The 16067-nt window shown below is 43.0% G+C and overlaps 1 protein-coding gene across 2 annotated transcripts in view; it reads right to left on the minus strand.

Moving 5' to 3' along the window:
• TGFBR2 (transforming growth factor beta receptor 2) overlaps positions 1–16067 on the minus strand; it is an 81669-nt gene that overhangs the window by 21620 nt on the left and 43982 nt on the right. The gene's annotated exons all lie outside the window — the stretch shown is intronic.

Below are 16067 nucleotides of genomic sequence, written 5' to 3' on the forward strand. Positions count from 1 at the left end.
TTATTTGTCGAGAACACAATGCGTAACCTCCTTCATTGTGCAAATAAATAGCAAATGGCATTCATTTATTATGTTGCTACTCCACAATATGTCTCTGCACAGAGTTCATTTATGAGTGTTCTTTTCTTTTATGAACTATCATATTTTGAATTGGTACAAAGAAGAAGTAGTCATTAACAGATCTGGTTGTTTAAGAGGTCATTTGTCCTATGTGTTTTGGATCGATTCTGGCCCTGTTGAAATAAATGAAAACTCCCACTTAGGTCAACGAGGTAAAATCTCACCTTTTATCTTTTGGCACCATCTGGCTCACTGAAAGCTTATTCTTAATAAATCAATCCATTTAGCAAGTAATGATTTTAAAATATTTCTTTTCTTTTTTTAAACATGGACAGGGTTGATCAGTGACTGATTTCAGCACAGGTCACCGGTGGATTGCCAGTTCAAATCCAATGGCTGTTGGTACTAATTACACGGAATAGATTCCACACCCTGCCTTCTGCTTGCACAAAAACCACACCTGCACAAACTCACTTGCACAGGCAAATGTGCACACACTTGAAAATGTCTCATGCATACACAAATGTTAAAGAAAATGCACCCACAAACCCTTTTGCATAGGTATCTGATTAAAATGAGTGTGCGTCACAAGAATGAATTCTAAAGCTTACACATATGTCAATGTTCTTTCCTTTATTTGAATACAGTAAGGTCTCAGAGTATGTGAGGGTTCTGTTCCACGCACCCTTGTGTAACCCGGATATCGCGCAAGTTGGGGTCTGGCTTTTTCCCTGGCAGAACACATGTTCTGCAGCCGGGGAAGCAGAAGAAAGGTAAGTCCTGGGCTGGGGGAGCAGTTGGGGAGGGTTAAGCCTGGTGGGTGGGCTGGGGCTGTGGGAGGCAGGCAGGGGGGGTGGGCTAAGCCTGGGGTGGGTTAGGGCTGCAAGGGGGTGAGGGGTAGTATTGAGTGCAGGTGGTGATCTAGGATGTGGGGGGTGGGGAGTTGAGCCAGAACCAGAACCAGAACCAGAACCATGCATGGGTGGTGAGCTGGCAGGGGGGGTTGCACTGGAGTCATGTGCGGAGGGGGGTGGGCGGGCAGGCAGCTTGTGAGCTGGCAGGGGGTGGTCATGCCAGAACCCCGTGGGGTGGACGGGCGGGCAGCTTGTGAGCCAGCAGGGGTGTTGTGCCAGAGCCGTGCAGGGCAGCAGGGGCGGCTTGAACCAGAGCCGCTTGCAAGTGGTTTAAACTGGGTCAGACACGTAAGAGCAGGGTAGCGCACTCTGAGTCCTTACTGGTCTCCATCTCTGAAATCCCCATCGCTGGAGATATTTAAGAACAGGTTAGATAAGTGTCTATCAGGGATGGTCTAGACAGTACTTGGTCCTGCCATTGGGGCAGGGGGCTGGACTTGATGACCTCTCAAGGTCCCTTCCAGTCCTAGTATTATGTGATTCTACGATTCTACTGTAAATACACATTCTGGTATTTGTTCCTGCAAAGTGGCAATGTATGACTTTCTGGGTACATCTATGGAGCCTGTGCTTGAAAATGTATTTCTAAATGTCATTTCTATCTTCTGGCTGTACAGCAGCCTATATTGGTTGTGTGTGAGGGGGTAATCAGTCCAAACTCCTCAGCTGATCTAGTCCATGTCACAGTAACCACCAACTGGTGCTAATTGGTTAGTTTTTTAGTAGTTTCAGCAGATGCGACAAGAATAAGCTGCCCAAATAACTGATTTGTTTTAAAGTATAGCTTGTTTTTTCTTTTAAAAACATAAATCTGTTACAATGCAATCTGTATTTAATACAGCATATGCTAACGCCTACATTTATTATAATTTAGTTTGTAAATGTGAAACGTTTTGATTAGAGAAGTTTATGTCTCAAAAATTTTTAAAGTTTGATTTAGTAACAAATTTTATCTGCCTTTGTGTGTTTGTTTAAATTGCAGTCACCATCCTTAAGCAGTTTGACTCAAATGAAGAGGAAATATTATCTAGTCAATATGCAATTTATTATTCACTATTTTCCAACATACTAAATGTATAATTAATATGAATCTGAAAATATTAAGCTATATAATTGTTTAAATAAATGTACATAGTTAGAGCACACTCCCACTTAGCAAAATATATCAAATCTAGTGTAAAGGTTCCATTTAGCTGTAAATCAACATGGTGTAACGGTTGTATCAAGCAGTGAGACTGAATTTTTATTTAGAAAATAAAGTGCAAATGGAAAACCTGATTAAAATTGCTGATTTAAATCACGGCTCTCCACTTGGTTATTTAAATAGTCTTGATTTAAATCAATCCACCTTGTCCTCTGCCTCCTAGGAATAAATACGCTAGTAGGAAGGGAAGTTTGCAAAATCAAGTTGCTTGTTAGGGATATCCAGAGAACCACATCAGTCTCACACCTTTCACATGCACGCAAAGCAGTTTTGAAAAGACTTTAGGACTAAGGGAGCCTTTATTTTATTGGATTTCTATGCCTGGTTTGGTGCAGAGACATGTCTTTTCTTACCCTATTTCTTTCTGTAGTTGCTCTCTTATGAATGATGTCATCTTACTCTCCGAGGAGAAGCAGCACTGGGAATTCAATATGAGTGACAACAGCCTAACTAGTAACCACAGTTGCACGAGTGGCTTGCGTTGGTAGTGCAATTTCCTCATGTTTTGCACACAGCAGTAAATAAATCGCTATGAAATAGGAAAAATGCCACCAACTATGCTGCTTCTCCACTCACTTCACACTACGTGAAAGAAAAGCCTCTCAAAATTACATCCAGCAAGGTCAAAAAAGGAGCTGTTTAGCTGGCTAGAAGGAGCAACACATGCAACCTCAAACTTTGAGCAAAATTTCCTCCAATACCATGGACACAACATTTAGTGTTCAACTTGCACAAGGCAGCAAGTGGCAAAAGTAAGAGAAGACTGTTAAGAAGAAAAGTAAATTATCTTGTACTGAGAAGCCCTAAATATTAGACTTGGTTCTATTACAAAAGTTTATCAATCAGCTACTAGCTCAATCCTGTATTGTCTGAAGGGTTTTCAAGTAAGAGGCTGCTTAATTCTGTACAATGTTGACACTCTCATCTACAAAAATCACTAGTACTTTATTATGGCATGCATTTTTTAAAAGACCAAGAATCTCCTTTTACATTTGCAATGGTTCTTCTATCTCATGAGCAGATCCAAGAAAAATTAAAAAATAACCTAAAGTAGGGACAATAAAATCAATTTGTAAGGAATCAGTCATTCAACAACAGTCAGTGTCTATACAAAGAAGTTCATTACAGATCAGTTCTTGTATGTTGTGTTCTTCTGTTTTTCAAAGTCGTGCAGCGAAACTGGAATATGTTATGGCGCTTACTGAAGAAATATATTTAGACGCTACCATTCCCACTGTTAGTACACAGAGGTTCCACTTTACCTATTCTCGTCTGTAATATACATATGTTTCACACAGAGCTAGAAAGGCCCTCATGAGGTCATTAAACCTAGTCCCCACCCTCACAGCAGCACCAACCACCATCCCTGGCAGATTTTGTTTTTTCAAATCTATTTGCCCCAGACCCCTAAATTGCCCCCTCAAGGATTGAGCTCACAACCCTGGGTTTAGAAGGCCAACGTGCTAAGCACTGAGCCAGTCCTCTACCTGCTCCAGTAGGGATAACTGTTCATGGGAATAATTTAGTCTGTGGCTTTGACCACAGATGGGCCATGATTTTACAAATACCAGCATCTGAAGAAGTGAGTTAACTCACGAAAGCTCATGCTCTAAACTTTTCTGTTAGTCTATAAGGTGCCACAGGACCCTTCGTTGCTCTACAAATACTTTGTTATTTGTCATTATCAAATAGTTTGATGACAGTGAATATTCACTATTTGTACTCTTCTATTTGAGCTGTGAGATGAGTCACCTAAGAAATATGCTATAGTTTCTACAGAACAGGAGATATGGAGGCCAAGGACATTGTAAGCAGAGTTTAAACCTTTCCTGTCTTCTTTTGAGCATGAAAAAAAGATTACGCCAGGTCATAGTTGTAGAATCTTGATGTTAAAATATGGGTTCCACTCTGGCTGAAGGAGTCGTCAGATTTATTTGCTTTCTGTAGTGCCGAATTTCTCACCATCTCCATGAAATTAACTGTATTTCCACCTACTCCTAGTTGTGAAGGCTGTGACTTTATTTCTTCCCTGGCTCATCTAACCTTCTAAGTATCAAAGGATACCTGTCTAAAGGACTTATGTTACCACCCATCTCAGTATTGACTTAATGTAAGTGAGACTGGCAATGGAGAAGTCTCTAATAGACATCAAATTTGGCTCTTCTCCATTTGGGGGATGCAGAAAGCCCTATTTGTAGGGCCCTGTGCAGATACAAATCGAATTCCACAGCCGCATCTGCAAAAATGATTTGAGGCTATCTGCATCCACATCTATGCATACAGATATCTGTTTTATATTGAAGGGTATCTGCAAATTTGCAGGGTTCTAGATGTAAAATTTGTATCCACATCTGTATCCATAAAAATGAGCCATGGACACCCATGGATGGAAATATATGCATCTGACGAAGTGTGTCTTTGCCCACGAAAGCTTATGCTCCAATAAATCTGTTAGTCTATAAGGTGCCACAAGACTTTTCATTTCTTGCTAGACAGAAAGTGGATCTATAGATTTCCAGTGCCTTATTTGCAGTAATTTTATGGGCGCATACCTATATGGTGACCAGCCATTTCTAGCATGCATACAAATATTTGAAAAGCCCATTAGCTTGTGAATAACTGTCCGTGAACCAAAATCCATGCATAAACCCTGTAAATGAAAAGTGCCCCTCTGTCTTCTAAACCATGAGTATGAACAAAACCCAGTCACCCATATGCATTTGTGCAAAGCTGGTCTGATAAAGTAGCCATTCAGATTTCACAAACGTTCTCAATTTCCCTCAGCTGAACAATTTCATGTAGCCTTATGACTCAGCAAGATCCACATTCTCCAAGCATCAAAAGAGCCTATTCACACAACCATAGAAAATGCTGGCTGAAAAGAAGCTTCCTGTGTGTGGTTTAAGCTAAGCATAAACCATCACCACAGCTTTTAACACCACCTTTACCTCCAGGCTGTTGTAAATGTCATTCTTGTTCCAGAGAAAAATGGAAAAACTGCAGCAGCTTGTGTTTGTAATTTGGAATCTTAAACACCAATGTGTTTGATTAAGGCAATTTTTATGTTTGTTTACAGCGCACCATCAGCAATCACTGTGGGCCTCAGAGCAAGGTGGGAGCGGGGCTGGCTTCACTCCCTGAGGGGGTGGGACCAAGTGTGGAAGGAGTGGAGCCTAGGGCAGTTAGCTCTTAGTGCCACGCAGATCACAGTGCTGGTCCCTTCAGAACCACGTGGAGCAGTGCAGTAGCACTACCGTGGCCTTTCAAAGGGGCCCGGAGCTCTGGATACCACCAACGAAGTAGCAGTGGTGGTAGCTGGAGCTCTGGGTCCCTCTGAAATACCAGGAGCTGGAACAACTGCCCCCGCCATCGCTGGGCCTGACCATCAGCACTTAACTCCGGAGTCACAAAGTAATACCACAACACTAGGCTCTCTGCTTCAGTATACACGAGAGAAGAAACACACAAGTAATGGGGACAGCACTGGTTCAATGCTGATAGCTACTGCTGATATTTATAAAAGCTGCTCACCTATTTTCTGATGGTGATGCCAATTGATGCAATGCAACTGGGACAAGGGAATACTCAAGAAAAATCAATCAATCAGCTCATTGACTACTGGTGAAAAATGCAACCCGCCACACTACAAATGGCTCTCAAAGGTGTGTCCTCCAAAAAGAGGCCATATGCATCACAGAGTCCTTGGCCCTGCTCTAGCTGTCTTGCATTGCTCCAGCAACACAAAACAGCATTCATCTATTCTAACCAGTCCCTTCAAAATGCCATCCATACCAGGGAACCCTTAGGGGATCCAAAGCTATTGTAGAGGCTCCTATAAACACTCCCAACTCTGGTGTTCCTGGACATCTGTTGATAGGGGGCATCAATTCCAAGATATTTAAGGCCAGAAGAACCTTTACAGCCATGTCTTTGGACCTCCACTATGACAAAGACCAGAGAACTTCACACACTAATTCCTGCACTTGAGTGAATTATTATTTCCTGTTACTTAAGTGTAACCTGTTGAGATCCATAATTCACAGCTAAAGTAGAGCACATTCGGTCGGGGCAGGAAGAGTTGCAGGGACATCCCTATTTCCGGTAACCCCAGATATTGAAATAGTTCTTTTGGGAACTCTGCCAGACAGCATAAGTTATCATGGCTAATTAACAGCCAGATGACCCCAGGACTGGAAGAAGGGACAAATATTATATTTATTTATATAGCCCGTCATGTCCGACAATGACATCTTGAGCTTGCACAAGCTCATCGGTTGTGGACTCACATATGGCTCAGGACCCCAAGCTTTGAATGACATGGGCATTTACAGTGGGGGCAAGGGAATTGTTCTGGCTCAGTTGGTGCAGCTGCTGCTGCTGTCTTCTTCCTCTCTTGAGCATCAATGAGGCGTACACGTCGCTGCTCTTCAAAATTGTCATACATGTGTCGTACGAGAGTACACCAGCCTGTTCGGTCTTCTGCATGCTGCTCTAGCTGATCTGGTTTTAAACCAGCATGAGCAATGTTGGCCTTCACACAGTCTTTATACCTCTTGCGAGGCCCACCCTGATTCCTTTTGCCCTGGGAGAGTTCACCATAGAGGAGTCGCTTCAGGATTCTTGACTCCTCCATTTGTATGACGTGCCCTGTCGCTTTCAGAATCATGGCTTCAATGCTCGTGGTTCCTGCTCTGTCCAGGACTTCCAAGTTTGTAACTCTGTCTTGCCATCGAATGTGCAGTTTTGACCTCAGGCTGCGTGTGTGGATGCGCTCCAGCAGTTTTCTATACAAGGTCCAGGTTTCACAGCCATACAGGAGACTGGTCAGGACTACAGCCTTGTACACTTTCAGTTGAGTGGACTGTCGGATATAGTGCTGATTCAACACTCGCGGTCTCAGACGTCCTAGTGCCTGGCTGGTCTGGCATAGATTTCTTTGTCAAGGGAGCCATCATTGGCTCTCACACTGCCAAGGTACTTGAACTCCTCTATTGTTTTTAACTCTGTTCCTTTAATAAAGATTGAAGCGGGGAGAACAGCAGATCCTGGAGCAGGTTGAAACAGTACCTCGGTCTTTGCTAGGCTGATGGTCAAACCAAAGAGGCGAGTGGCATCAGCAAACCTGTTGACGATGAGCTGGAGATCAGATTCCTTGCGTGCCATAACTGCACAGTCGTTAGCAAATAGGGCTTCAAGGATGAGCCTCTCAAGCATCTTGGTTTTAGCATTCAGATGACAAAAGTCGAAAAGTGACCCATCAAGTCTGTATTTTATGTAGACTCCATGGTCCAGGTCCCGAACTGTGTGGCTGAGGATACACGTGAAAAAGAGGTTGAATAACACTAGGGCCAGCACGTACCCTTGCTTCACACCATTGGATATCTCAAATGGATCTGAGAACTCGCCATTTGAAAGAACAAAGCCAGCCATGTCATCATGGAACAGGCGTATGAGGTTAACGAATCTTCTCGGGCAACCAAGTTTTGACAGGATAATCCACAGGGCTTCTCTGTTGATGGTGTCAAATGCCTTGGTCAGGTCTATAAAGACAGCGAACAGATCCAAGTTCTGCTCTGTGCACTTTTCCTGGACCTGATGAACAGCAAATATCATGTCAATGGTGCTGCGGCCTGGGTGAAAACCACACTGTGCCTCTGGCAGGTTCTCCTCTGAGATGCTGGTGATCAGACAGTTGAGGATGACTTGAGCCAAGATCTTCCCAGCAGTACAGAGAAGGGAGATGCCCCAGTAATTTCCACAGTCAGCTTTGCTCCACTTGTTCTTGAAGAGAGAGATGATTGTGGCATCCGTAAAGTTTTTGGGCATGTCTTCTTCTTCCCAGATGCTGATCAAGATGTTGTGAAAGGCTTCAAGTGACACTAGTCCTGCCACTTTGAAAATTTCAGCAGGGATACTGTCCATCCCAGGGACTTTGCCAGAGCTGGTCTGGCTGATTGCTTTTTTGACCTCATCCATTGTAGGGGGCAGGTCAAGACTGTCTATTGTGGGTTTGAGAGGGATCTGGTCTAGGGCCACAGGGTCAACAATGGAGGGTCTGTTGAGAAGGTTGCTGAAGTGCTCTCTTCACCTATTGTTGATGCTGTTCTTCTCCCTCAAAAGGGTCATGCCATCAGCAGACAGGAGAGGTGTAGTACTTGGCTTTGAAGGTCCATATATAGCTTTGATAGCACTGAAGAACATCTTGGAGTTCTTTGTGTCAGCATAGTGTTGGACTTCATCAGCTTTACTCTCCCACCACTCATCTTGCATTTTGTGAAGTGCCGTTTGTGCTTGGCTCTGAAGGTGTTTGAAACAATCACATTTGGATATTGAGGACTGATTGTTTTGCCATAGCAGAAATGTGTTCCATTTTTCCTCTAAGACCTTCATGATGGCCTTGTCATTTTCATCAAACCAGTCTTGGTGACCTCTCTTTTTCAGTCCTAGTGTTGACTTGGCTGACTCTGTCACCAGGGTTTCGAACTGGTCCCACTTTTGTGTTGGGTCTCCAGTCAGAGGACCATGGGACATCAGCACTTTGTCAAGGCAGGCTGCGAATTTCTCGCAATGACCAGTATGTTGCAGCTTCCCGATGTTGAAGGAGGGTCTGACAACCTTGAGCTTCTTGCACTGCAGTGGTGTGATGTGCATCATAAGGAGTGATCTGACAAGTCTATGATCAGTCCAGCACTCAGCTCCCCGCATGGCCTTGGTGATCTTAACGTCTCGAATGACCCACCTGTCACTGATGACATAGTCAATCAGGTGCCACTGTTTTGATCACGGGTGCATCCATGTGGTCTTGTATTTATCGGCTTGCCTGAAGAGAGTGTTAGTAATTGTCAGGTCATTTTCTGCACACAAGCTCAGCAGAAGGCAGCCATTGGCATTCATGTTACCAACACCACGATACCCCAGCACTCCTTTCCAGGTCTTACAGTCCTTGCTGACCCTGGCGTTGAAGTCACCCAACAGGAGAAGCTTGTCACTAGGTGGAGTTGCTTTCACAAGATGGTCAAGGTCCTCATAGAAATGATCTTTTCCTTCGTCGCTGCTAGTTAGCGTGGGGGTGTAAGCACTGATGACTGTAACGTGGCGGGAGGTGTTGAGGGGGAAGCGGAGCTTGATCAGACGCTCACTGATGCAATTTCGTAGGTCAGGAAGCTGGTGCAGAAGTGATGTCTTGATGGCAAGTCCCACTCCATGGATTCTTTCTTCATTTTCTGGCCTGCCTTTCCAGAAGAAGGTGTAACCTCCTTTTGGTTCACATATGGATCCTTCCTCTGCCAGTCTGGTCTCGCTCAGGGCGGCTATGTCAATGTTATAATGTGCCAGTTCTCTTGCTATGAGGGCCGTCCTTCTCTCGGGCCTCATCGCATTCTCCCTGTCCAACAGTGTGCAAACGTTCCATGCTGCAAATATAATTTTTCTTTTCACTGTTTTTCAACTGCTGTAAGGGTAAAACTGCCAGCTGCAGCATGCTGGCCATTTTGGTTGGGACAAGCAATTTATGGGACACCTTTTCTAGTCCCCTCCCTCATTTTGAGGATGAGCAGTGCTGTTCCTAAAAAGGCCTGCTCAGTCGCCTGGGATGCTGCCAAACTCCTCTGCCATCCCAGGGTCACAGTTGAGCGATCAAAGTCCACAGGCCGCCTACATTCAGGTTTGGAGCTACTACATCCAGTGGTCACCTCCATTTGTCACTTTGCCCCTCCACCGTCACCGTAGGACTTTGAGGTAGACAGAAGTGATGAGAATGTGCAAAGAACCTGTGCGAGAGAATGTTTAAAGTGGAAAAGCCATTGCACAGGGGGCAGTTCCACTCTCTCGACCTCAGAAGCCTGGTTCCAGTGGTATGAAAAGTCGCCACGGCTGGGACTTCCTAGGCTGCAGTGGACGGCCATGCCATCTTTGGTGCCTTGTCATGCCTTTTGCTCTCCAGAGAGCATTGCAGAACCGCCTTCCTGGTTGTTAGATCTTGCTGTTGATCTCATCTGCCCAGTCCGCCGGGGCCGACTTTGCATGCTGGGATAGGCAATTCCCTATCTCACTGAAGGTTTCAGACCTGCCAGCCACCCTTACCTGGTTTAGTCCGCCTGTCAAAGTGGTTTATCGGGGTGCGGCCACTGCATGCTACAGCTTCTTGGAGCCACAGGTGAGAGCTGGGTGCCAGGTGGGGACCAAAGGTGCATGAACTGCCCCGAAGAGACACGACAAGTCCTCACACCAGAGGTGCTACCCCTCCCTGGACACCCCCACACCCCCCAAAAAAAGCAACAAAAATGATCATTCACATGCCAAGCACTGCCCCTTTGAATCTGGGGCCTTATGAGGCTTGTCTAAGTGTGTATGTGGGAACTCACTGTCTTAACCTTTCATTGCCAGTCTAAATGGGCAACTGAAGTTTTGTCCAAAATTTCATTATAGATCTGATAAATTATAGAACCAGAGAAATGTAGGACTGGAAGTGATCTTGAGAAGTCATCTAGCTCAGTCCCCTGTGCTCAGGGCAGGGCCAAGTGTTACCTAGAGTAGACCACCCCTGGCAGATGCTTGTCTAACCTGCACTCAAAATTTCCAATGCTGAACATTATACGACCTTCCCAAGTAATTTATTCCAGTGCTTAACCACCACAACAATTAGGAAGTTTTTCTTAAGGTCCAGCCTAAACCGCCCTTGATGAAATTTAAGCACATTGCTTCTTATCCCACCCTCAGACGATAAGAACAAAAATTTTCCCCCTCATCCTTTTAACAACTCTTCCTGAACTAGAAAACTTATAGACCCCTCACTGTTCTTTTCTCCCAATTAAACAATCTTCCCTCATAGGTCATGTTTTTAAGACCTTTAATTTTTTTTTTTTTTTTTTTTTTTGCTCTTCTTGACTTTCTCCAAACTTGTCCACATCCTTGCTGAAATGAGGCACCCAGAACTGAACACACTGCTCCAGTTCAGGCCTAATCAGCATGGAGTAGAGCAAGAAAATTACTTCTTCTGCCTTCCTTACAACACGCCTGCTAATACATCCCAGAAAGATGTTTGCTTAGTTGTTTTTTTTTTTTTTTTTGCAAGTGTTATATTGTTGGCACATTTAGCTTGTGATACACCACCACCCCCAGATGCTTTTCCACAGTACTCCTTTCTGGACAGTAACTTCCTATTTTGTAGGTGTGCAGCTGATTGTTCCTTTCTAAATGTAGTGCTTTGCATTACTGGATTTCATCCTATTTTTTTCAAACCATTTTTCCAGTTTATCCAGATAATTTTGAAATTTAACCCTATCCCCCAAAGCACTTGCAAACCTTCCCAGCTTGGTACTGTCCACAATCTTTATGAGTGTTTTCTCTATGCCATTGTCAAAATCATTGGTAAAAGACACTTAACAGGACCAGACCCATAACTGATTCCAATGGGACATCACTCAGTATACCTTAAGTGCATCAGAAGTGCTAATCACTGACCACTACTCTCTGGCAACAGTTTTCTATCTAGCTTACATTTTCCCAGTTTGTTTATGAGGTCATGCAGACAGCATCAAAAGCCTTACTAAAGTAAAGCTATACCACACCTGCTGCTTCCCCCTCATCTGTAAGGCTTGTTACCTTGTCAGTGAAAGCCACTAGGTTACTTTGTCACAATCTGATCCTGACAAAGCCAAGCTGTTACTTATCACCTTAATATCTCCTGGGTGATTGCCAATGGATTGCCTAATTATTTGTTCCAGAATCTTCCAGGTACTGAAGTATTCTCTATTGTAAGCAAATTTCCATTTTTAAATTCAGTTTAGTTCCATTTTTAAATCCAATTCCATTTAGCGGTCAGCAGGCTTAAGAAACTCAATGGATAAGAACACTTTTTTTTTTAAATTCTATTTTCTGGCAGTAAAGTTTCATTCCTATATCTTATAACAGAGCAAACAATCTTTTTAAAAAAAATCTTAGCCCAATCGTGCTTCCCATTTATCTCCTCCATTTCCAACTCTTACTCTCAATATTCCTACAAGCAGTTGCATCTCCCTTGGCATCAATGCTCACAGCAGAGCTTTCTTACACTGTTATGAAAAATAATACTTTCCTACTTACATGGTTTATCCTGGATTCTGTTATGAATGCTTTGGTTACACAGTGTCTGCTGCTGTTCGCTGGTGATTTTATTGAACATATTAATCTGTTGCTTCAATATGTTCCAGCAGATGCTACACACAAAACCCTTTTTATTCCAAGCACCATTTTCACACTGCCAAACTTTTATCAAAATATTGGTATTGCCAGGGTTACAGTTTTGTTTCTGTCTGTTATTATTAACATCTCTTCCATGACAACCTGATAAAAGGTTGGCCACATTCCTACACTATTGAGCTTTTAAGTGATCTAAATCATAACAAAGATGCCAGCTAGGACTGTTCTACTTGCCTAGTCGGATTCCACAGAAGTCAATAACTGAGCTCTGCATGATTATTCTTCTAGAGCACAAATGATGGTTTTAATAAAACAGAACTCCTCTTTATTTCTGTTGCTTTTTCCAATTCCAGTTTCCTTCCTATTCTTTTAAGTGATTCAGACATTCAGCCTTATGGAACCTTTTCTTTGATTACATATAGCTGCAGGCCTTGGTTAGATCACTTGCTGCAAGTGTCTGAGGCCTGGTCTACACAAGGGCAGAAAGTCAATTCTAGATACATCGATTCTAGCTACACTAATGGCATCGCTAAAATTGTGTATCTAAATTGACTTTCTGACCTTGTGTAGATTGGCATTGGCCCCAAAAACCTCAATTTTCCTTACTCCACACAATAGCATGGAGTACCAGGGTCAACGGCCAAGCCCAGAGATTGATTTTGCCACATCTGTGAATCAAACTCTGGAGGATCGATCATGATGCACTGAACACATGGTAAGTATAGACATACCCTAAGAGAAAACATTGAGAACAATGCCAACCCATGACTAGCGAGAAGGTCTATGCAAGGTTGCGATAGAACAGTGATCACCAACCTTTCTGAGGCAGAGTGCCGAAATTTGACTTTTTGACCTCTATATGCAATCCGAGTGCCAGTGATACTTTTTAAAGTCACTAAAAATCCTACTTACAACAACTTAATTAATAAATAAAGATGCAGAGGCTTTACTGTTTAGGTGGTGGTTGGTAGCATTAGCTGGTCTTTTGTTAGTTGGCAGGCAGCATGGTTTTGAGTAAGCTCCTGGCTGTGTGAGGGGGGGGAAGGGGTGGGAGGGGCTGAGCTTTCACCTCATGTGCCAATGAAAATGAGCTCATGTGCCGATCTTGGCACCAATGCTGGGGGTTGCTGACCCCTGCAAGAGAGCTTACAGTTACTTTCCTAATGAGCTCACCGAATGGGAAAATAGATTGATATTTGCTAAGTTCCTCTTGGGGGGTGCAATTCAACTTGTAATGATGGCCTTTTTCTTGTTCTTTATACGTAACTGGTCATATAATTGTTTGTGCACTGTCTGCTATTTGTTCAAATACAGGTATTCATGCATTGCACTCACTTAGTACATGAAAAATATGCTAGTGCAACTAATTCTAAATCTGGAATCTGTATGCAAAGCCAGGTATAATCACTGGGGCTAAAGGAGTACTAAGGAGTAGAGGAATTGGGAAGGGGAAAGGGCAGCACTTTGGAGATCAGAGAGAGATACCAGACTTAGCCTGTGTCTACACTTACCTGGAAGGTCGACAGCTGCACTCAATTTTTGGTACACCAACTGCATTCCAAAAATCGACTTTGCAGCCATCGACTTCCATGCCTGTCTTCATAGCAGAAGGTCGACGGGAATGCTCCTCCCTTTGACGTTCCCTAATACCATGGCACTCAAAAGATGTTCGGGGTCTACATTGATCCTGGAACATGTCCTTTCATGCATGCATGAAATGGCACCCTGGATGGTTGAACGTAAGCGTTCAATCTTCCACAGCAAGTGTAGACCAAACCTTAGAAAATTTTATAACATTTTCATTCCTATCATGTGCTCTCTGCAGAAGACAGAACAGCCTTCAGTTTATATAGCTTAGGTCATCCAATCAGGAAACAAACATACCACATTACCTAGGGGATCAGCTGTACACAGTGGGTAATCATAGAACTTAATACACTGATAATCCATTGGTTGTAATTTGCTCAAATGATAAAAACTGCTATGATTAATGAACAGACATAGGGAAATTATCAATTTGCATCTAGTTTGCAATAGAGAAAAAAATGCTATATGAATCTAAAAATTGTTCTTTACAAATAGCTCATCCAGCTCTGATACTGAAGTTTTGAGCAACTGTTCTGATGAATCAGTCTAAATTGTACAAAAGCTAAGTACACTTACGGCTGGCATGGAAGGTTTCTTCCACATTATGACAACACAAGTATGGAATGCCCAAAACAATGAATTAATCTTTTGGCGTAAAACGGATAAAACTCCAGCTGTTCACGGTAAAGGTACAAAATTCAATATTCCCAGTGAAACCTGAACCCTGTTAAGATGGTGAACCTCATGAATGTTAAGACATGGCAGGTGATATTCAGGCTGCTGAGTTAAAAGAAATGACCACAACGTAAATACACAGATGACACGGAGCTTGCCATGTGGTACAAACTAGTGATGTGTCACCAAACCTCTATTTTAACTCGAGTTCAAATTTGAGGCCCTTGGTAATATCTGAATTTATTAACATAGTAACATCCCACAAGATGTCATTTAAGGGTCTAATTTTTCAGGTGCAATCTCTAAGATTCTGAGTACCACTACAGGCATCTAGACTAATGAGGCTACAAGTTGGGACAGGGATACAGACTGCATGCCAGTCTCCCACCTCTTCAGCAGAAGTGAGACACATCAGCTACTGCTGCAACACCTGCACGGGGAGGAGAGGTTAGACCTGAGGCTGGAGGGAGGAGCACACAATGTACATTATGCTCCCAACCTAGGCAACCACAGTGGAATCTGTGGCAAAGGTGAGATTCAAAGACCTTTTAACATTGAACTTTGGCGTAACTAGTCTAACTCAGTAAACTGCTCGACAAGCTATAGAAATTGACACAGGACGCGGTGAAGGGAGAGTAGGGAAAACACAGATAAGAAATTGGCAAAATAATGAAAGGAACCTGGATTTGTCCAAAATGTTAGCAGTAATTCTGTTATTTTGGAATGATTTAAGTTGCGGGAAGGGATGCACAGGCATTTTCATGAGTAATTGTGGAACGAATTATTGTGATGTGTGGGGCCAATATACAGAGCTAGAGCTTGCCACGGCAAAACCTCAGCATGTAATCTTGCTCCCATTGAAATCAATCGTGAAACTCCCATCCCCTTCCATGACAACAGCCCTGAACATCTGGTAAAACTTTTTCCTAGCCAAGTGTTTTGGAATAAGTCTTTTCCAATGTTTTTGCTCTTGAGGATGGCATCTGGTAACACTGAAATTAGATATTTAAATAAATAATAATTAAAAACAGCCTGGCAATGAGTTTTGCTTTCAGGAGCAGTTTTCCACCACAAACCCTGGTTCATAATTCCAGTCAGTGTGGGTTGTTTGCCAGTCAGCCACAATTTTGTTTAGCAAAAAGGAATGCAAGCAGAACAAATCAAAAGTTTCATAAGGGTTAACTCATTCCTTTGATCTTTGTTCTCCAATGAGCTATGGGATATTGTTTTATATGATCATGCATGCAAAAATGTTATTCTTCAGAGTGATTCCTCAAATATAATTAGATGCTAATGATCAGAAAGGGTAACGGCCAAACGCACCACAAAGCAGTAAAACTACGTTGGTGTAGTTATCTGCTTTCAGTGTGTTTGTTTATTCTACAATTTGGCAATTCAAAATTAAAATCTGCAAAAGAAACAGGCATTGGATTTGGTTTTACTCATCT

The sequence above is a fragment of the Carettochelys insculpta genome, chromosome 2 (genome assembly GCF_033958435.1).
Source record: "Carettochelys insculpta isolate YL-2023 chromosome 2, ASM3395843v1, whole genome shotgun sequence".
NCBI classification, from domain to species: Eukaryota; Metazoa; Chordata; order Testudines; family Carettochelyidae; genus Carettochelys; species Carettochelys insculpta.